The 24,049-nt window shown below is 36.9% G+C and overlaps 1 protein-coding gene across 4 annotated transcripts in view; it reads right to left on the reverse strand.

Moving 5' to 3' along the window:
- NAALADL2 (N-acetylated alpha-linked acidic dipeptidase like 2) overlaps positions 1-24,049 on the reverse strand; it is a 455,965-nt gene that overhangs the window by 415,191 nt on the left and 16,725 nt on the right. For all 4 annotated transcript variants that reach the window (XM_065073810.1, XM_065073811.1, XM_065073809.1 and 1 more), the window contains one exon: positions 14,752-14,814. The gene's annotated coding sequence lies outside the window, so the exon portion shown is untranslated. The remainder of the gene's footprint in view (positions 1-14,751; positions 14,815-24,049) is intronic.

Consider the following 24,049-nt stretch of genomic DNA (forward strand, 5'->3'; position numbering starts at 1 on the left):
GGACAGAAGATTAGTTAAAGAAGAGGAGTAAATGAAACATTAAATTAAGGTATCATTGGGAAATAAAAATGTAATTTTATGTTATTATCAGTGGTATATTATGAATAAAGAATACGCAATATGCAATTAAATTGCAGCACAATATGAACGGCATTTGAGAAAAATGAATTTGATATGTAGGACAGAAAGGTCATGAATTCTTAAACCCAATTCAATTTATTTTACTCTGTTCAGTTTTCCCATGGGCATCTGTTTAAATGTTTCCAGGTACGGGAGAAGTCCCTACTAAAATCTGGCATATTTTAAGGCGATTACAGTTTGTGACAGGCAAGCCAGTGTATTTCCTACACAAATCAAGGCACTATTCTTATAAGCTTGGTTTCATTCAAGCAGATAGCTGCTTCTCACATGGAGCTATGTGGAAAGCAACAGGACAAAGACCAGCAGTTCAGAAGACTAAGTCAAACAGTAGAATTATGCCACCACTTAAAATACTCTTAAAACTTTTTCTAAACTCCCAGCTTATCCAAGGATAAAATGTATTATTCAGAGCCACTAACCAGTGCGCAAAATTACATTTTGCCACACCACTCACTGTTCTGTCTACAGATATTTTGAGAGAGAAAATAGGAAGTAATGTCATATCAGACCAGCAGTACATCTGCAGTGTATCTGGGCACGGACACATTCAGACTTTGTGGTTCACATTTGGGAGCCTGTCTGCAGATCCCTTAACCTTCCCTTTCCTATTCCTTCCCTCTTCCTCTTCCCCAGGTAACCAGATTCTTCAAGCACACCAGAACTCAAAAAAACCCACAATGCATGGAATCATTTTTGTGTACTAAATATTCATGGAAGCAAAAAGACAGTCCACTAGCTTTGCAAATGTCAAAGTCATAATTACAACAGTCAATTCAATGTATGTGCTAAGGTTTGAGAAGATTTGTTTTGGTTTAAAAAGATAAATCAATGTTACTTTCAACTTACATGAAACCAGCAATTTTTTCATCAGCTTCCTAAAGCCATTCATTTTATTCATCCCACCTAATTGCATAGTTTCACAATTATCTGCTTATTCCAATGAATGTGATCTATTGACATCTCATTTCTAATAAATGCTGTTTTGAGCCTCTTCCGATGCATTCAGCTGAATGTTTACTTTTGACAAACAGCATTTCTAAAGGGTAATTGTGATCATCCAGACTGACCTTCTGCGTTATAGAGGCCAAAGAATTTAACTCAGTCATTTCTGCATCGAGCCCACAAACATTCAGCTGAGGTATAACAGAGCACATCTTTTAGAGTGATACACAACCCTGATTTAAATATTTAAACCAACAGCAATACCATAGTTTTGTTAACGTTTTGAATTTCTTTTATCTATAGCTGTGACCCTTGGACTCACAAAGCTAGTGAGCTAATTTCTTCCACACATTTAATACATATGTCAAATTTTCAACTTTATTCCTAAGGTTCAAGCCTTTGATAAATCCCCTCAGTTTCAAAAGACAATTACTACTTCCCATCTGTTCCAAGGGCCAACGTTAGACCCAAATTTTCTTTCTGTGCAAGGACACAGTGAGATACTTAGAGCTATCAAATGAGTCCTGTAAAGCTGGCTAATTTATCCAGCAAAAGCAGTAAGTGTTGTATACTACTGACTACCAATGATACACTGAGACACCCTCCTCACAGTATTATTGCAGCTCAGAGATCAACAATTCTGTGTTTAAGCTTGTCAAGTGATAACATTACATCTCATGTATCCAACTTCTTAATATAGATATTAAAGAAAATTCAAGAGTCTCATGAAAAGTCCACAAAGTAGTGTTTTGTGAAGTACTTACTTCAGGCATCTAGTATACACTGTTTTGTCTGTGAAAAGAAAACATTCTTTTCACAAAATTCCAAGTGCAGGAATTCAATTTGAAGTTACAAAAGCAGTTACCTCTTCTGAAATAAAACTATAGACACTACACTTAGGCCCCACAAGTGCAGAGCTGAGAAACAAAAGGCATTCTGCTTCGAGATCTATCGGTGCTTGGAAACAGGGACCAAGGTGACACTGACCTCATCTAGTCAGAATTACTTACACGGTTCTGTTCATTAACTTCCAAGAACAGTAGCTTTGGACAATTACCTGTTTCACAGCTCTCATGAACAGGACAGGACCACTCTGCCATCTCTCTCGTTTTGGACATTTACTGAGCCATAAACTTAACTAATTGTCCTCAGACATGCTGCCACATATCTCCATATGTTCTAGTCTTGCTCATGGTGAGAGATGACCTAACCAAGCATGAGAGCAAGAAACTGAGATAATGCTTAAATTACATTACCAAAGGTGTTTCTGATCCAGGAAAGACTTAACATTCTTTAGTAAGCAGAAAAAAGAATTCACCTGAAAAAGATGTCCTTCATTTTGCTGCTGTTAGCCCAAAATCTTCAGAGGGGGGAAACAAAACAACAACATCAACACACACACACAAACAAAAGCAAAACACACCACACACACACCAAACAAGGTGTCCTCTTTTCCTTATGTCAAAGGCATAAACATGTTTATGTACAATATCTCTGCCCCACATCTTGATTATTTAATTGTATTCTTGGTTAAGTTATTAATCCTACTCAGAAAAAAACAAGTTGGTTTGGCTGGTTGGGGTTTAGTTTTGTCTGTTTGGGTTTTTTTTGTGTTTAAAAAGGGTGAGTGTGCACTAAAGAGACATTTTCTTGAGGAAATTACATGCCTCTGAACTAGTTTGAAAGTAAATTTTAAGTCACAAAACTCTTCTTCTAGTTATAATTTGCCTTTACCTTATACTTCACATCATTATTGCAATTACTTTAAATTATCCAGTTTAAGAGAAAAAAGGCAGTACAATAAAACTGCAAGTAAAAGGCAGCAAAACATTTTCAATGATTAAGCTTTGCTTTTGAAATTCATATTCACATATGATTTGATAACTTAAGAGCAAACAGGAAATCTGCATATTGAGAATATTTTTCTAGGTGAAGCCCATTTTAATGCACACTAGGTATCTTTTGAGATATTTGCTTACTGCTTGGTTTTTTCCTTCCAGACTCCCATAGGTAGCTATTAAGAAGTGCATTGCATTTAACTCTTTAGCCAGAAATACCTGCTTCCTCAGCCTAAATAGAGTTTAAAACTTTGCCTTAACCCAGCTCTTAGGACACAAGGCCTGACAGATAAAAACTAGTGAGAATATTATGGTTTCAGAATAAACCCATACATACAAACTATATTAGGTTTTCACTACTAAAAATATTATTGGGTTGCATTCACAGCAGAGGTGTGCTGCCAGAATGCAAACAAGCACAGATGATTCAGAACTGAGGACACACAGTTATTTTGAAATGTTAATTAGAAACACAAGGGATATGGGGGGGGAGGAAGTGCTGATTGTGAGAAAAAGAGAAACCTTTTACAGCAAAGCATCCAGAATCAGAATAACACTTCCAGTCTTCCAGTAAAAACAGGAACATGCAGTTGGCAGAACACTGTAATCCTACAGTGACTACAGAAAACCCTATTTGTGAAGTCGTGCCATCAAGCCATCTTTCTACCACACGGCACCTACAGAATCACCAGGTTTACTACAGGCCAACTGTATCTCCCACAGCGATCAAGGGACTGGGTGGTCACGGAAAGAAGTATCAGATAAAACAATAGCTTTATTCAGATAAATTGTGCAATTCCTGCTAAACGAGAAGAATTGCAGATTAACATTCACGGCAGTAATAACACCACAAGTAGTTTTTGCTATCATGATTTTGGGGAAGGATGCAAGACAACATTTTAATTTGAAATGTTTAAGATTCAAGAGATGACGACTCTTAAGAGCTTGCCTCTACTGTTTACTTCTATTGAACTTCAAAGCCACAAGAGCTTTGACACAAAACATCCCTTCTTCTGCTAATATCCATACGTCTTGTGTTGTGATGCCTTCTTTCAAGCTTCAAACCATTAAAAAAGAAACCAAAACACACCACCACAACACACACTTAGAAATTATTCATAAAGCAAACCCGATTCTAATGCAGATTACCACAAAACGTAACATCAGTTTGATTTCCATAAGATTCATGAAATGCAACAGAAAAAGTGACAGGAACCAGAAACTTCTATTGTGTCCTCATGTGGAGCTCCCTGCACAAGGAAAGTTGAGTGAAGGCCAAAATTAACTCTATCCCCATTTTCCATTGTGCCACAGAATAGACAGGTCTGAAAACTTCTGTTATGCAAAGAGCCAAGAAGAGGAAGAAAGAGGCGACCAAGCACATGGGATTGTTTATCTTCCTACAAAACAAATTTAGAAACTTACACAGACAGGAAAGGTCATAAATTTAAAATTTAGACGGCTTTAGAAAGGATATGGACGGATTTTTACTTCTATAGCAAAGACAATCTGCTTAGGAATCTAATTTTACTGTTGGTTATACTGACCAAAGTTAGAAGTAAGCTCATTAGAGGTGACCAACTATGCTGTAAATAAGAAAAGACTTAAAAGAGCATCATAGTAATTCTCTATTATTGCAGGATGCAGCAGATTATTTCATTTAAATTCATATTGATTTGTTGCAATACAGCACACTAATGCAATATAGCACCAGCAAAAGGAGTTGTCCTGAAATAAAATCATTACAATTAAACAGGCATTGGATTTTATCGATATTAATTTTTTAAGACATCAGAATCACCAGTTTTGTTACATTATCAAATAAGACCAGAAGCAGAGAATTACACAGTTACAGTTATTGCAAATAAAGTTAGCCTTTTAGAATTCAGACTATGAGTTCCATTCATATCTGATTTTATCTATTATAATTAATGGATCATAGAAGAGTAGTTACTAAACACATTAATGACATTTTAATATAGTCATGAAAGTTATATTGCTATAGGAGTATTACACAGAAAACTAATGGACTATAAAGCTTCATTGTTTAAGTATGTAATACTGAAATTAGATCATTTCTTTTATAAATTAATCATTCTAGACTGACCTTCACAGAAACAAAAAAAAGTTTTGGTTCTTTTTTGCCTATAGCTACAAGAAAAATACACCTCTGTGTGTGTGTGTGTATATATATATATATATATATATATATACACACACCCACAACCCTTCATAAAGCTATCCATATTTCTAGGAGTTGTTAATAGTTTCTTCTTCATTCAGGCACCATTGTTCCTTAGAAAAGAGTAAGATGATTAATTCATTTCAGTAGTTTTCTATTAGAAAATAAATGAAAAGGCATCATACGAAATCTGATCCACATTTCCCATCTTTTTGCACTTGCTATTTCTTTCATGTCTTTGGTTAAAGCACAGATACTTTAATGCTTTCAGTATGGCTTAAGTTGTAAATAGTTACAAGAGACAGACAAGTGAAAATGACTGGAACCTGCATGTAACACAATCTTTTACAGCTATACTCATCACTGTATTTTATTCAAATGTAAAAACTGTTTCCTTATTATTTTTATTTAAACACATTATTATTAGATAATACATTGGATACTGGCACACACAGATGCATGTATGCTGAGGAATTACAAAATGTGATTTTCAAGGACGTAACAGAACAGAGTTACAACGCTGTCTTAACAGGCTCTAATTTTTTGAGCCTTCCCCAATAACACACTATTTTTAAAAAGACATATCTGATAACTAAGCGTTTAACACAGCAAAGCAATCTGAATCACAGGCATTTCAAGCAAAGCTGTAGGTACACCTTTTCTGACAAGCCAGAATCGTCTGTAGTAGGATCCCTGCCGCGTGTATGTGCACACCTGTGTATGAACGGACAATGCAATCAGAACATCAGTGTGGGATGCTCTGTAACTCCTTTCACAACAGACCATCTCTGGTCTGGAAGTCTAGAAGGTACAACAAAATGACCCTTAAGGCTAAAAAAAAAAATTAGATTTAAAAAAATATATAAGAAATTAATAAAAAATAATAATTAAAAAAAAGTTTTCTGAAGGAATTCTACAGTTCAATCAAAACTTCAAGCTTCATGACTTCAGAGGCACTATATAAGTGCATATCTATTACTGCAAGTTACAACTCATGTAATTGTCAAATATGCAAGACACCAATAACCTGATACCAGATTTTCAAATGCATGTGAATGCATAATAACGGAGACAGCTATTCCAAAGGATTTCCCCAAAACACAAAGAGCCAGAGGCTCACCTGAGCTCAGGTTATTCCCATGTGCCTGCCTTAGCACACTGCTTGGGCAGAGGACCACAAACTCATGCCAATATGACCTCCAAACCAAATTTGCTCTGTTCCCCACCAACCAGAAGGAGAGATCCAGCGAGGCTGGGTATATCAGGGCCTCTCTGAGTAAGCTCTCCCTGATGCTGTGCCGTCCTGCCAGAGCACTTGGAGCACTGTGCACCGCTAAGTAAGAGGGAGACGTACAGCTGCAAACAGCAATTACCAACAGATTTGTCCCCTGCTGCTTCAAAGCTGTAGTCCAAATCCACAAATCACCACATCACTGTGTTTGTTTTTGAGGATGTAATATCATAATACAGATTGAGGTCTCTCAATAATTCAAATAAGAGCTGCATTCTTTCCCAGTTAAGAGGATTTGCTTAGGGTACCATCTTCCAGAATCCACTGAAAGCCAGCCAAAGTAATCAAGTAAAATACTACTTTTTGGAAAATCTCTATTTCCTCAAATTCAAGCATTCCTTTCACCTTGAACCTATGTCAGGCTACTCCTCAAAACAACAAACAGAAGAATTACTACATTTCAATCCAAGTTTCAGAAGTAGAAAGACAAGGATTGCAATTCTGCAAAACCATTACTACTGATCCTGTACTGGAAGGCATTCACAAATTCTGAGAAAGCATTACAATAGAACTAATATTGCACAGATTAGCAAGCATTCCAAATCAGGGGAAAAAAAAAAAAAAAAAAAGGAAACATTTGAAACACCCAAGAATTTCTGTTTCCCTCACCACTTGCTTCAAACCCTGGTGAACCAGCATTATGACTCCATCATAAACACATGTACATTCATGTGGGCAGGGAAAGAAAACCTCAGACCGCAAGTGGCTTCAGTGGCTTAGTGAACCTTAACCTGACATAAAATTAAGACCAATAACATAGCATCATTTGACTGCTCTTTCAGCTCGGCGGTCACTTTGCGTTTAGCATGTCATAACCTAACACAGACAGCCCAGAAAAGGTTCACAGAGCCTCTTCCGTAAGAGGTAAAAAGATATCTGGTTTTCATTCTGTAAAGTTTACACCATAAACCAACCTCAGCCTCACAAAAAAACTGAAGATGATGCATCAAGGACAAACGTAAGCTAAACAACCTCAGAGTGTTTTATGATGTTACCTCTATTCCAGGTTAATATGAGATTTTTATACTGGTACATTACTATGTCTGCAGCCACTGGAGTTATGCTGCAGCTTCTTTACCAGATTGCATTATATTTCTTCACAGTTCCCATCTACTTTTAAATTTAAGCAAACCCCAGGGAATGCTGCCATTCGGCATTTTTGTTGATAGCTTAGCTGCTTTCCCACCATCTCTCTCTTGAGAACTTGTTACGTGTAATACCTCTAAGAAAAGGTTTAAGTAACAGTTTGTTCCAAGTCCTGAAAAAAGTAAAAAACACTTTAATTACGTTCTCATTTCAATGCCAGACCATCATCTTTACTATGACAACCAACTACATTCTGTACTGCAACAGATTTTAAAAAACAAACGAGAAAACATCCCAGCCTCCTTAAGCTAGGAAGGCAGTTTTATTTATTCAGCAGTAGGTATCTGAAATGCCTATCATAAAGAAACTATAAAAACATTTGAACAGGTATTTCTTATTGCAATAGGAGGCAAGAGAAAAATCTGAAGTATAGCTTGAAGACAAGTCGTAAGAACACCTGCATTTGTCAAGCTTCAGCTGATCCGAAGGTGTAGGAAAAACATGAATGAAAAACACTGGGGAAAAGCAAGGGAGCAAGCTTCTCACATTTGGTTGAAGGAACTAATATCTCTATAAAAACTGCAATACAAGGCATCCTTACTTCTTATTGCAAATGTATTCTTAAAACTATTGCAGAACCACCAAACCATTCAAAAAATTGCCAAGGGCCAAATCCCCTGTTTTTGCTGTCTCTGCCACTTCAGTTCTGCCCCCATCCTTTCCTTTATTTCTACCCACATCTCAACATTTGTCTACTAGGCAGATTTTTCCATGTGTTAAAAGAAAGAGTGCATTTACTCTTTTTGAACAGCACTTTGGAAATGAGGAAAAGTGGAGAAGCGTCATCTTATGTTTTAAAGGAAAAGTTCTGAAGTGATGCACCAACAAATTGTCTTTCAGATGATGTAAACTGAGCTCATGAAATTATACTTCTGAAATCCAGTCTAACATTTGCTGGAAGATATTAACCACACAGCTGTTGACTAAAGTAGTGATAGTACTCTCTAAGATAAAGGATCCTATTTGTCTGAAAGAGTCATACTTTGTAAAAGTAACTGCTAATATAAAGCTTGTAATAAATGTTACTCGGTGAACCCTCATCAAATCCATGAGGTCTTCAGTGACAAAGTCAGTGACTCTCAGTGCAGAGTGTTTTAAGAAGCTGATTTTGATAGAAGGCACAGGTGGACTTGGAGGAGCACAGATGTAAACAAGAATCCTTAACCCTCGAAGAGACGCTTCACAGAAAGCTGGACCTGCTGACCTTCAAATCCTTGAATCCTATCTCTAAAAAATGCACTAAAACATCAGACCTTTAAATTCCATTTTCTGCAAGCCTCACATACTAGATATCCGCCTTGTTGAAACTGAAAACTGCATTATTTAAAATTGCAGTATTATTTATTTGCTGTGCAGGTGTTTTGTTGGAGAAGGGGAGCTGCAGTGATTTGGATTTTTAATCAAAAATTGTGTCACCATTTCTTGGTTATAGCTTTAGCTTTTGTGAAAATAAAACTAAGAAAATATTTATCTTAGTGGAGATAAGCTCTTTTCCATAACACACTGAGATGCACTGAAAGTGTTCATGCTAGGATTACGGAATATTTTGCTTTGAACAGTACTGTATCTATACATATAAACTGAATCTCCAGCAGACAGATCCATAATGTTACTGAAATTCATCAGAGCTTTGTCGTTGACATCACCAGGATGAGGATAAATAATTCATGTTAAAAAAAAAAAAAACCCAAACAAACAAAAAACAAACACCCCACACAACAAACACAAATCCATGGAATTGACAACTTATTGTATAAATGAGTCTCATAACTAAACAGCTTGATTTACTGATCACTGATCAGTACTGCTGATCCCTTTTGGATATCTAGAACAGCATAGTCTTAAAGACATATTAAGTATATTAAGAATGTCATGTGGCTGCTAAATATTTCACCTCTTCCCTGAACTTGGCAGGGTCAGAAGCACCTATTTAAGCTTCTATATTTTAATTTTTCAATATTTATGTGAGAAATAATGATCATATACCTTGGCTGTTTTGAAAAATTGTTTTTGTACACTAGTCTAGATATTAATCAGTTAACAAATAGTGATTACCTTGCTTAAAACCAAAGGCTGATTGTAGCATCACACAAGAGTCATTAGTTCTAATTTTCATGTGGGGAGCCATTCATGCCTTTCTTTGTGCTATAGCATGAAACCTCCTACAAGATCATGGCAGTATCAGCCTGAGGTGGTCACAGCTGGGCTTGAACTCAATGTTTCCTTAGCTAGATTTCTGACTTTGTTTTGCAGATTCCCAAAGCATTTCCCATAGCAACCTAGACCTCAATGTCTACTTTCTTCAAGAAAAAGGGCCTTATTTTGGGATATGACAGGCAAGGACCCTACTAACCACTTACTTCCACCACTGCTACTGAAAATATTAGTAAAGGAAGAGTTAATAAGCAAATTAATGAAAATGTTAAGTACAAACTGAAACACAGCAGAAACACAGAATTCTGGTGTGCTGGGAAGAACCTTTCATGTGTTATATACTTCATAGCACAATCAGAAGGACATTCTACATGGGCACAATAAAAAGACTGTAAAATCATGTCCTCATGCATTTCAGAATTCCTGCTATGGGCAAGGGAATGTGTCAGCTCAGAAAGGCTTGCACACAGAATCTCTTCTGATCAAACTCACCAAATATTTCTAGCCTGCCTCCCTCAGAGCAGCACATGGGCAGCTCCCCTCCCCTTCCACAATCCTGTATTACAAACTGATGCTTAGAATATTGGTCATTAAAGAGAAAATAAAAATAGCACTGTCTCAACTATACAAACCAAGCTCTCCATGCACCGCTGAGAAAAAACTCCTCTAAATTCTCATCCTTTTACTTGAGACCATGCAGCTATCACTAGCTGCAAAAACTCACCATCATCTGTAACAGCAGATTCTTCTTGTGTTGGCCCAGACTTTCTAAGTCTGGTCTTTAGTCCTTACAAAGGACAAATATTTTACATGCATTTACTTTAAGGCAATGCACACAGCATTCCATGTCTATTATTAATTTTAAGACAAACACTTTCAGTTTGCTACAAGCAAAAGTATGAGCGTTTTAGCAGTTTTAGAAAATAAATATGACAGTCTAGAAAAGCTATACTTTATTTTACAAATAATTTCATAGTTCTATATTATTTCCATGGTTAGTCGTATACTGTTGCAGTCAGAAAAGAGGAATTCAGCCCTCCAAGGAATAAACATGCAACACTGAAGGATTATGTTATAATCTTCTAATTACTTTATGGCACCATATAGAGAGAATCAACTTTAAACAGCAACACATTTCTGCTGATGAAAACATTGCTTTACCTATGTGTCACTTTAGTACAGCATAACAGGCTGTCACAATTTACCTCCTGCATGCAAGTCAAGTTTTTACAAGTGTTAAAAATCTTAATTATGTCTCTCTATATTTAATTCAATAACATTAAGCCAAATTCTTCCCCAAAATAGTGGAAAATAAGGGAATACCCCTAACAACAGATGGTGGGGGGTAGAAGGCTATATTTGCTTCATTTACAGGATGACTTTGTGCAAAATCTTGGTTCTACTTAAGAGCGCTGGAGTCACTGACAAGTTTGCATAACCTGTTTCTGCAGCTACAGAAGAGTCACACAAGTTGTGTTCAGCCATCTTTCATTATAGCTATAATTTTCCAAGGAGCCCAAGGACATGCTTATCAAATAGAGCAAATACTATTAACTCAATGGCAATCCATCAGTTTTTTTACAGTAATTCAAATCTATATGCATGCATATGTACTTGGGAAGCTATTTTGAATGGAATTTCAAACAACTTTGTTCTAGTAAATGAAAAAAAAACAACCAAAACAGACACACAAAAAAAACCAGCTGCAATTATCATTATTTGTTGCTAAACAAATACAACAATTTCATGCAGAAAAAATTAAAATGCATTAGGCTCTGCTAACGCTTTTGAGTGTTGAAAAAATTCCCAAGATGTTCCTGCTAAAATAATGACTCGAGGAAATGCAGTCAAAGACACTTCCCTCCACTCTCAAATATACTATGCATAGACGATCTTACTACATGCATTTCAAATCACTGTTTTGACTAAAGACTCTTTCGGAACCCAGGGGTCAGCACGTGAGCTTCCTCCCCTGTCTTTGCTCTGCTGATTAAACAGCAAATAAACTATTTCACCATTAAGCTACTTCATGGTATTTTCCTGCACAGTTTGGGAGATTTTCTGATGGTTAATCTCTCTGACCATCATTAACACGCTACAGCCAAAGGCGACTATGAGAGAATGATCAATTAAGCAAGTGATTAGCAATTTCCTTTGCCCTGTCCAACCCCCTAAAATTAAGTGGTTGAGACTTGACCACTGTGCCACAATGAAAATTAGTAAAACACTTTTTACCTCATTATTCCTGTTTGAATAGCTAATTACCTAAAAACAACTCATTCAGCCATAACAATGAAGAACTGCAAATTGTTTGTTGACATTGTCTTGTGGCCATTTCTTCACATGTCCTTTCTGCTATGACTTCTATTATACCACTAGAAGCAATGCTATTTATAAAGCAACTATACAAAACAGTTCAGAGGAAAGCAGTTGGATAATAATGTTTTAAAACAGCTAGAAGGTGGCAGCAGCAGGGGGAACAGCCTCAGATACAAAGAGGTGAGGGACGATTTCTTTATTGCATGAGTGATCCCCCTCGAAGTCAATAAAACAACAAGGACACTCGAGGAATAACATGGTGCAAACCAGAAGAGGCGGTAGAAACTGGCCTGATTTTAATGAACAAGGTTCTTCAGGGTTTTAAAATGCATCTTCTAAAAGTGAAATTGTAACAATTTCACTGACAAACTCATGAACAATAACTCCTCCAAATCTTATCTTTCCCCGCTTGACCAGGTTATCCTCCCTCACTTCCCCCCTTCTTCAATTACTTTTTCTTCATATGTAGAAAAGCCATCTTATGCTATGAGGAGTCATGTATTTAGGGATAAGGATCTGTGTTGAGAGAAATCATATGATTCAGAGTAATATATGGATGTAATTCTTATATATGCAATCAGAGATTTAAATATGCATAACTATGCATCAGAGTATGCCCAGCTCTATAGACGAAGCTGGGATAAATCAGTGTCGGAACATTAAGAAACTAAGGATCACGTCTATATGCAGAGATTGGGTGATCCAAAGTCTGCTCTTTTGCAAATCTGCCAAACCATATTTAGCCAATACCTTGCTATTGTTTCAAGGCATTATGGAAGTGTTTTAGATTTCCCTTCACAGCACCGCTTCACACATCAGTGCATGTCCCATTTAGATTTGAAATGCTACAGACCTCCATTTAGGTTTACCTCAAAGCAATTTACTGTATTGTTAGAGTCAAATGCGGGGGGGAGGCTGTGGATTTGTGGGGATGCATAGAGATGACAGCGCTGAGTTCTACTTCATTTAAGTTTTCCTTTAGTCTCTCTTTGTTTACAGTAACAACAATAATTAATCACACAAATATAACAGCCTTGGAACTGTCTGGTTTGTTCACTGAAATTATGTTATCAGTTTTCACAATGCCAGAACTCATCTTCTGTCTTTGTACTAGATTCACATCTCAGATTTTCTTCTAATACCAATAGAAGAAAAGTAAGGTTGGAGAGCTCAGTATTAGGGCTTACAGAGCTTTGTCCCAAAGCGTGTACTAACATGTAAACAAAAGAGAGTGTCCAAAGTACAAATTAAAGGTCTTCTTTGGCAGTGTTACTGAACAAGTTTTGATTTCTAGTTAAAAGAACAAAAATAAAAATTCTAAACTTTTTAGATGTTCATTTTATAATTTGTTTTAAAACAAATTCAACACATTTCATTTTAATTGAGCCAAATGAATATCAGAACTGTAAAAGGTGGCTCTGAATGTAACACACTAGAAATGCTCAAAGAGCTATTAAATATCCATACACTAATGCAAAGAAGTTTCTGCTGTGTCAGAAGCAGAGCTAACCCTGCTACATTACAATCCCAGATGAAAGAGGAATAGGAATCTGAATATAGGGCAGGTGACACCATAAACCGCTCTTGTTTTCCCTTAAAGAGTCAATTCCTACTCAGATTTCCTAGGAGTTTCCAGACTGCAAAAGTGATGGCAATGTGATTTTAATAAGTCCTTCTGTTTTTAAAAACCTGTTATTAGCACTAGTGATAAAATGCAGCAGCTTTTTAAAATATACTACAAAGAAAAATAACGTGCACTGAAATAGACTTTGTGCTGTTTGCCAGATTGCAAAACGCGTGTGTGAGTCATTGCTGAAGAATCCCTTCAGAAGTACTCACACAAAATGTCACAAAACAATTCCGTACAGTGCGAATCTACTTCTTGAAGTTAGCAGAAAGTGGTAAACTCTTGTCCTATTATTATTTGCAGATTACATTTCCTGGACATCACAGAAAATACAAAAAGGAGAAAAATTACTCGAAGTGTAGCACTAGATCTGTCATTTAAACCTTCAACACCTGCTTAAAAGGCACTTATATACATGTTAATGAAGTTCTCTTTCACAGCCGTTTTAGTAAAACACTCCATGTATTTTTTCTTGCTATCACAAAACTGAAGATCAAGGTGAAAATAACTAAGATTTTTTTTTTATTAGAAGTTTAGATGCTTTGTTGTATCTAAACTATCTCAAATATTTATTGTAATAATATTCCAACAAATATCTATTCTTATACTAACACTTTTGCATTAAAATGGGTTTACTGATATTGCTCATTAGGTTTACTTACCCAGCCAGCAAATACACAAGAAAAACAGATTACCTTTCGATGTGTTTACAAGCAGCAAAATGCATTATAATAACTATATAACATACATTGAAAAATAATAAGAAATTATAAATATTGAAGAGAATGCTGTCAACTTAGAAGTATGTATTCCTTTGAAACAAACAAAAAAAAAGCATAGCCATATATATTTTATGGGACTAGCACTGCGGTGTGCAACATTTGCAAAGTAATTACCATAATTCACAAATACTTCTATAGAAGAAACTAAGAAATAAATCCTTTATGTTAGTACCATTCTCAAGTGTGGATTGTATTATGCAGCTTTGATATACATTCATCAGGTAATTGTTAAGAATTCCTAGCATTTCACCCTTCAGAAGCACTGAAAAGTCAATGTTATTTAACTGTTGCACAAATGTTAATAAGAAGTCATAATCCAGGGAGCTTACCCTGGGCCAACAGAAAGAAGCCCAGAACCATCCAAAGTTATTTCCAGTGTCCAGACAAGAGATCTGAAAGAGAGAATAACAAAGGGTTTGTGACAAAGCTGACACAGAGTACTCTGAAAGGAGCAAAATCAATTGTGACATTTTTCATTTATTTGTAAATGCCTCTTTGGCAGTATGCTCACTCAAAACGACAGTTGACTCTTACAGAATAGGGGAGGTGATGGTAAAATAGAGGAATCCTGACAGTTGCTTTAATGAGATTCTGCATTAGGACCACTCTACCACTCTCCCCCAACAAGGAGTATGCCCTTCACTTTCAATCTTATATCCTCCAATTTGGAAAGCATTAACCCTATGAAAAACTCTATTCAGCCTCCTCTAATCAGCATCACAGCTCTTCTTTCTACCGTCTTCACTGTCTCACTGACATTTATGTATGGAGCCCGCTCACTATTTTAAATAAGTAGCATAGAGCAAATAAAACTTCAGATTGACAGTACTGCTTTAATCAAAGCCTAGTTGCAGTGCGTGTGGTGAGGGGAGGAGAAGACTCTCAAAACACACCTTAGTTGATATTAGGAGAGCAGACAAGCCCACAGAGCATCCCTCTCAGCACTGGCAATTGTGCTACTGGAAGTGTTCAACGCAGGAGCCTCTGACGCTCACATTTTCTTTATTGTGAAAATAAATAGGAAAATTTGTAACATGACAGGAAACTTGCCTTGCAAATACTGAGAGAATAATCATTCTGGGAACAGAAGCAGACAGGGAATTTTAATAACTATAACAATGTGCAGCATGATAACAAGTATTTCAAGAAGAGGCCACTGGCTTGAGGATCTAATGCATGAGTGCACTTACTCTGAAATACCTCCATTCTGAGCCATTTCACTCTCATGCTTGCCAACAATAATACCTTTTTTGTTGTTCAGACTTGTTTCCTAGTACTATATCATATATCTTTCAATTAAACTAGATGACAGCACGAGATGTATCATGGTAGCCTCAGGCTGTACTAAAATTAGTATTTTATCCTCTGTTAACATTGGTAAAACATTTGTCATTACAACAGGAAGTTTTTTTGTTAAAAAAACCCTCTCATATTGATATTGCTAAGAAGAGCTTGAATCCTGCTTCTTTTGCATAAGGTAAACAAGTCTGAGTCAAAATAAAAAAAAAAAAAAAAAAAGAAAAAAATAAAGAAAAATACACCTGCAATAATACTGCTCAGTCTGCATTTCAGAAAACAATTCCATATCACCTCTGTATGAAATCTGGATAACTAAGTCACATTTGGGGAGTTTGCAATTAATTCATCTATACCTAAACCTGATAGACAACCTGTCTACATAAACTATGATTAAAGATCTCTCATTTAACGCAAAAAAAGAAGAAAGAGATGGGTCATGTTCATGAGTTACAGAGCAGTAACAAGCACTTTGCTTGACCACCTCCAGTGAACCAGGGCAACAATCCATGGCTCAAGTAAAATTTCTATTTTCCACCTGACTCATTTGATTCAAAAATGCCAGCTTTTTAGAGTATGGCATAGCTTTCTAAAGCAACATTTTTGGAACCTTCAATTTGATGATGCAGACTAAAGGTGTAACTTTGAAGTCTTTTGCAAAATCCTTCCTTGTATATAAGAACTTTTAAAGAGCCTCAATCAATAAAAACAAGCACTGTTATTCACTTTCAGCATTATTTTATATTTCCTCTTACTGAAGATTCACTCTTCACTGAAACATTTTAAAATTAGTATAGCAAAGCCTATCACAACATTAAGTTACCTACTGAGCATATCAGTTTGACTTAACAAAAAAAAGCGTACACTTCAAAGCAAATTCTCTGGCAGCTGCTTCTGACTGCTATCAATTCTCCTAAGTTAAAAGACCTTTTATATTTCATTCTTAGAAATACTTAGTTACTCCTAGCAACATTTCACATCTGGATGGAAAGCAGAAAAGGCCAGATTCTGACCTTGCTGCGGTATCGGAGCACCAATGGAAAAGAATGAAGTCAACATAAATTCACTCTAGAAAGGAAAAAAAATTACTATTTAGCTCCAAGGAAGGCTGTTTTATAATTCAGACAGGCGATCTTGAGGCACAGCAGAGCAATAATGACTAACACCACATACTAAAGGGAGTATAAATTTTAATGATCCCACTCATAAAACTCACATTTTAAAGGTTACAAAACAGAAACAAGCTTACAAAGAAAACACATAAATCATTCAACGTGTCGGGTTCCTACTCCTCAGCTATTTTAAGAATTAACAGCCTGTCTATCACTAAATAAAGTAGAATACGCTGCACTTATTTATGCAGGACAGAAAAGGACTGTACATGAGAGTTCAGCAACCATACACACCTTCATAGCAACACAATATCTACAATAATTTATACCTCCAATTATTTATTCATTTTTCAATAAAATTAAACAAAAACACTTGTCCAAATTCACTTACATCTAGACAAGATCACAACAATATAAAATTAGCACTATATAGGCCAGGTATGCTACATGGACTTCTTATCCAGATGCAGGGATGCACTTAACTACCTGCTCATATGCCTTTCATTGTAGTCCCACATCAACAGACTAGATCACCTGAATGTTCAAATACAGTTAAATATCAGCGAACAACAAAGTCCATTAAAATACTGCATTTTGTTCTCAGATTTTTAAACTTTAATTTTTTTTTGCCTTGCATGTAAATTAAAGTTCACCCAATAAACTGCTGTACCATTTATCAAGGAACTCAGGTAGGCTTCTGAACAAATCACAACACACAAGTACCACGTTCCAAATTATCTGTACCACGAACTGACCTGAGCTTTTACCAACACTGCTGGAAATATTGAGTTTATTATAGTTTATATCTATCTGTTATTAGAAGCTGATAAATCAAGCATTAATTGTAGATCCAATATGCAAATAGAAATAAGTAACACCAGTCCAAACAAAAAAAAACCTGATTAACCATCCTACTGTGCACCCAACCCAATCTTCATCCTATTTGTTCTTCATAAATTCACTGATCATTATTCATGCCTGAAACACCCTCCTTGTAATCAAGCACCGAATTTTACCATCATAAGGGTTCAGTCAAGTTTAGTGTGATCTACACTCCAATCGGCCTCCCTGAAACAAAAGAGCAGCTTCGGGGGTAAAGTCAGGAGATGAACATATCTCTGTGGGTGCTGGAAATATGTAAACCTGCCTTTTTTTCAAGAACAGGGAAACATCCTCTGGCGCATCCTCATGTAGCCCTCAATAAGACTTCTGTTGCCCAAACTCCATTACTTTCATGGGAGAAACAGGGTGCAACACTGATACAGCACAGCAGTTACAGCAATGAAATGGTCTGAAGTACACATCAATTCTGCTTGTAGCAACAAGGAGGACATTCTGAAAACACAAACCTTTTCTTCCTCTTGTGCTCCATACTGATGGAGAAACTTTCTTCCCTGCTCTCCACTCATTCCATGAGGATGAAACAGAAACACAGCCTTACATTCTCATTTTTATTATTTTAATGGGTCTGCAATTGTAACTGCTATCAATACAGGATATTTTAAATGGCTGGTTGTTAGAATGGTGACTTAAAGCAAATAAGCCACTTCTAATGTTGAACTTTGACAGACGTGTCATTTAAATCCACAAACCACCTTTAGAGCCAAACCGGATTCTCACAAAAATCACACGTAGTTTTGCTCAGTGGTCATTTCTCTTATTCACAGAAACTGGCACCTCCATTTCACTGCCTATCCCAAAATCCACAAGCCACATCACCAGAGGGAGAACAGCAGGACACCAGCCACAGGTCCACTGGTGGGAACACCCACTGGAGGACGCTGTGCTGAGGGCACTTCTGCCAGAGAGCTGCAAGTAACTTCCACCTCCAGATCGCAAACGTCCTCTGGGCTCTTTCTGGAAGCAGCAAGCCAAGGGTCAGGCTCACCACAAAAACCTTTCACTGAATAAGCCTTTCTGCATACTGGCCCAGGGATCAGGCCTTTAGTTTTTTGTTTGGAGAGCTAACTCAGCTCTAATATTACTTTTGTTCTTAATGTTCTTTTATGTTTGAGCTGTTTAATGGTTAACTCCAAATTCATTTACTTATTTTTTTCATCAGTACACAAACATTAAAAGACACTTGAACAAGGTCATTTTGACTTGCTGAAAAGTCCAACAGGACTATCCTAAAGCCCCAGCCAAAATCTTTCCCTGTCAGAGGGAATATTTCTACTCGCTGGACTTTAACATTGAATGTAGATTTGGGGTCTAGTCTCACTCTGAAGAGTGCAGCAGTCAACCCCAGGCTTACACAGCTCTCACTGGCAACACTCATTCGATTTAAAAGTACAAATTTCTGCATCCAACTACCAGTTAGAGTCAACCAATTTCTTAAAGCTGTACTGCTTAAAGAAAAATATTTGGTTTACAATGGCAATAAACTCATAAACACTTTCAATAAGCTGTCTTCTTTGTACTGTGTCTTTAATTCTGGAATCTTTTCCTGTAACTCTGCGGGAACTTTGAGTAAACTGCTAACATATCACAGTATTATTTTTCCAATCTTTGTTTTCTTAGGAAATTATTTAAGAAGAAAAACCTTGAACAGTGATCTCAGCATTCATACAGCAGTGAACTTCAGGTACAGTAATTGTGTTGCTGTGAGCTATGATGACTTTCCCATGGGGGACAAATGACCTGGTAATTCAAGAATGACAAAGTCGAAAGTAAGGTAAGACGGGGGAGGGAAAGGATTTCCCCCTAGGATGAGATAAATATAATTTCTCACGGCAGTGTATATCTCTTAGGCCTCAGGTGGTTTTAAGTTAATGAGATTAGTTCCAGCAGGCAGTGAAATCCCAGGATATAGGATTTATATTTCAGCAGTTTTCACTTCATCCAGCAAGCACAGTGTAGTCAATCTTTGTGTCATTTTGTTATTGTCCTGGTTTGGGTCTCGTTCTCAGACTCAAGCTCGGCTAAAGCACCTCGTAACTTTGACTTGAAAGCTTAGGCATCATGTAAAGAGTGTTTAAATGTTTAAAAGGGAGGAGAAAGGCAGCAGTCTTAATCTGAAGGAAAGGATTTTTATTTAACTTTTCAGATGTACTTTCAGGCAATGAAATTTTATCTTGTAATTTTATTAAAGAAAAAAAAAAACAACTACGAAAAAACCACATATGAGGTCACACACATTTTTACCCTGAACACACACAAAAAAGGCAGTATGCACTGATGAAAGAACCACTGCCTTTTTAAAGATGGACATTAACAGCTCTCTCGTTCAGCATCTTCTATATGCCAATGATAGTCATCCAGCTCGGCAATGACCAAAATGAGTTCCTATTCAGCAACTACCCACCAGACGTACAAACTGGAGTTTCACTCCATCCCCAGTTCTGCTCTCACAACAAAACCTTCGCTCCTGTTGCCAGTTCTGGCCGTATCACAGTTTAAACTGAGGCAGCCTTATGCGGTGCTAGGAGAGGGAGGCATTTTGTTTGTCTGATGAGAAGACACGGCAGAACGATTCAGAAGTATACAGATAAAGTACTTGGAGGTATCCAAAATGTAACCATTATACAGAGCTGTTAAGCAGAAGGCTTGTGTAAGTTAACATAATGTGAAAAAACTGAAGGCAGATAATAATACTGATTTCCATGCACTAAGAATTCTTCCACATCCAGCATGATTTTGATTTGCAATCACTGCATATTAATAACTGCTAATTTAACAAGTGTTTCACACTTTGGACAGTATTTTTAGCTATGAACTTAATCAGGAAAAAAAAAAATCCTTAAAAACATTACTATTGTAAAGAAAATGCAGAAAAAAACTACTGTTGACAACATGCTTTAGGTGGCTCTTCCCCACCCAATAGGAGAACAGCCACAGCCCTTTCCTCCTCTCTTGTGAAACAAAACATGTATACGTCATATCAAGAAAATGCTATATTAGTCCCAGGCTTCTTTCCAAGGCAGTCTGATTAAACTACATACCCTGAAAGCATACAAACATTTTTTTTTAGTTAGGGTAATTTAACCTCAAAATAAAAGATGAACTCTATTCAAAAGACTTTATATGATGCCCAAGTCACCACAGTTTTAACTTACAAGCCTGATTTATATACAGGCAAAACACACACACCCTGACATCACTGTTTTAACTTCTTTTATTTTTACTCATGACTCTGCCTTCTCATTCTGTGCCAATGCACCACCCCATTGTCTTTATTCTTCAACCTCTACAGAGCCAGCACTTCATTAACCAGGTGTCTTCAGTTACACTTGATAAGTACAATCATCCCTGTGACAAAGGGTGTGTTTATCATAGGTGAGGGTCAAGAGCGGCAAAAGCTGAGTAAAGGGCAACTGTCCAAAGTTGTGAGCGCTATTTCCTTTTTCTGTGGAAGTACGGAGCTAGAACGGGTATGAAAGTGTATCATATAACTGAAAAAAGGCAACATCAGCAAATGATTCTGAGGACACAGAGGCCAACACCTGACCACAAATTAATTGCTGGCACAATTCAAAGCTTCATAACCATCGGAATCTAAAGGCTAAATAAACACCTAAGCATTTAGTAACCACCACCACTTGGACTGGCTAGAACTTGGAAAAACGCAGCTGTGTAGCAATTTGGTTTCACAGGCAAGTGATATTAAAATGCATTCGCCTGTCAGGATAGCTAAATGTTTGCTTACCTGTGAAGTAAATACACATTTGCTCTCAAGTTAAACCCAATGAGTATTTCCAGATGTGCACAAAGCAAAGCATGCCGTTTTCAATTAAATATAACATGCAAATAGTATTTCCAACAATATGAAACTGAACTACTAGGGTAATTGTTCTGGAAGTGCTACAATTATAAGTGTAATCATATTGTATTATGCTTTCTGTTGGCAAAAGAATATTTTGTAGTGGGAGGGAACTCCTTTCACACACTTTAATAATCAGCTCACAAGCTTCAAAAAGGAAATCTATTTTAAATCTCTCCCATCATTTTATTACCAGCCTTTGAAAGTAACAAGCCTATGAAAAAAATATTTATGAAAGCATGACCACAGAGTGAGTTACCTTAAAACCTTGTTTTCAAAAGAAAATAAAACAAAAAAAACACAGTGGTCTGCAAGTATTTACATTTGTTTTAAGGCTAGGAGGATCAATTAAAAGAAACAATTCGGATCTCTCTTGTAATTACAAGTCAAGAACCCTCATACAGTAATACTTGCCACAAGAGAGAGGCTTTAAAAGGAATGTTCATTAATAGTTGTACAATGTTCCAGAAGATTTCTCCAGGAAAAAAAAAAAGTGCAGCTTTGTGATTCTATTTTGAAGGGTTTATTTGCATTCAGTGGCCTTAATCTACTTTGACTAGCTTAAAAAAAAAAAAAAAGAAGTCTAAATTCTTGCTTTAACCTTACCTTTATCTTGGTCAAGTCCACTATTGCTGCAAGCAATTTCATTGCTAAATGAATCATTGCACAAAAGTTCCCTCATAGAGCCTATCATCGGCATTTGGCTGAAGACAGCACAAACACATTAAGCTTCCTGAAAAGCGAAAAGGAGAGTCAGCCTCTCTCTTTTCACAACAGCAAGCAAAAATGGCCTGATTTTGAGAAGAGACTGCCGCACTCCCTCTTAGCTGGCAAAGGACTGCAATTTTATGAGTGCGGGCCATGAGCTACGGGTGCTCTCCTCCATCCACAGCGTACTATGCATCCGTATAGGTGGTCGTATATAAACAAGCACAAGCAAGTTGTGTCCTGTCATGTCATCCTACGGAGAGGAAAAGCAGCTAAAAAAAACACTGCTGCCATAAACAGAAGGGACAACTAGTCCAGTTCTGTCCTTGAAACTATGAAGAAAAATATCTGTACATAGCTAGGCATGAGTTTATCTTCTCTATGCTTTGTTTCTTCTTCTCACCTGTACATTTATCTCTTAATATTTGAAATGTTAAAAGAAAACTATTACACTAGAAATTCGACTAAGGGTTTGTTTTACAGAAAAAGGGCAGGAATTTAATCTCCACTAAGACTCCTTTATACTGCCATAAAAATAGTGGAAAGAGTGTGTATATGACAGCATGTATAGCTATAGAAATATTACACCCAGATACACATTTTCCTGTGTCGACTGAAAGCAGCCTTAGCATAAATAGGAAAAAAAATCACATAGTTCAGTGAAGAGACTCCACTTTGGCTGTCAATATAATCCAACATCTGCTGCTCTGTCTGGCCTGGGACAGAGCACACCCTGTCAGAGGCTGGATATCAAACATCACATAACACTGCATGATAAGCCAGAGCGATGCCAGAGGATGGCAATACTGAAGCTGCTGTGCTTGCATTGCAAATATCCTAAAGCAAGACTACTTTTGAGGAAAAAAAATAACAATGCAATAAAACATCAAGTTTGAAGTCTCGCAATCCCTGAAATTTTTGCTCCTAGGTCCAGAGGTCTGGCTGCCACAGCTGCCTGCATGTGTCAGGAAAGATTGCGCTTCCTTCTGCTGCAGGAATGCATTAGATGGAACCTTGCTCGATAGAGGAGAGGGCTGCTGGCATCAGCCTGATGTACATGAAAGAAGACAGACTATAAAGTTTAAGAAAGTGTGGAAACTTTACGAGACAGTTTTGTGATTAAAAAAAGAAGACAGAAGTTGTCTAAAAGAATTTTCATTTTGCTTTATGTTTACTGAAATAAGTATTGATTGATACATTCACAGTTTCATTGCAATAAGGATTAGATCAGGGCTACTGAACTAACTCAAGATGATGCACTGTATGACAGCAAGAAAAATTAAACAGTTCAAGCTGCAATCTTGTCAGATCTCAGAAGCCAGACAGGACAAGAGTGATAATAGTGAACTTCCATGGAACACTGGGAAAGACAGCAGGGAATTCAGTGCCATTCCTACTAAGCAAATGCCCAGCAGACTTGGTTCTAAAGGCTGAGACACCAGCCTAGGCTTCTGACCACAGTGATCATTAACCATCACCAACAACACCTTTAGCAAGACAATCCTCTTGTTCTTGCAAAGCACTCCAGCAATACTTTCGGCCATCTCAACACAGAACAGCCCTGGCTCACAAAGTTCACACATAAAGGAATCAAAATGAATCCTTTTGGAAAGGCCTTGAATGAAGCTGCTCAAGTATTTTTATTACTCTAATGACAAACAGGTTCTATATGGTCAGACAACAGGGCAGTTACAAATAGACTACTCCACCAACCTTCCAGTGAAGTGCCCTTCACTTTCCATACCAGACAGC

The sequence above is a fragment of the Columba livia genome, chromosome 9, assembly GCF_036013475.1.
Source record: "Columba livia isolate bColLiv1 breed racing homer chromosome 9, bColLiv1.pat.W.v2, whole genome shotgun sequence".
NCBI lineage: Eukaryota > Metazoa > Chordata > Aves > Columbiformes > Columbidae > Columba > Columba livia.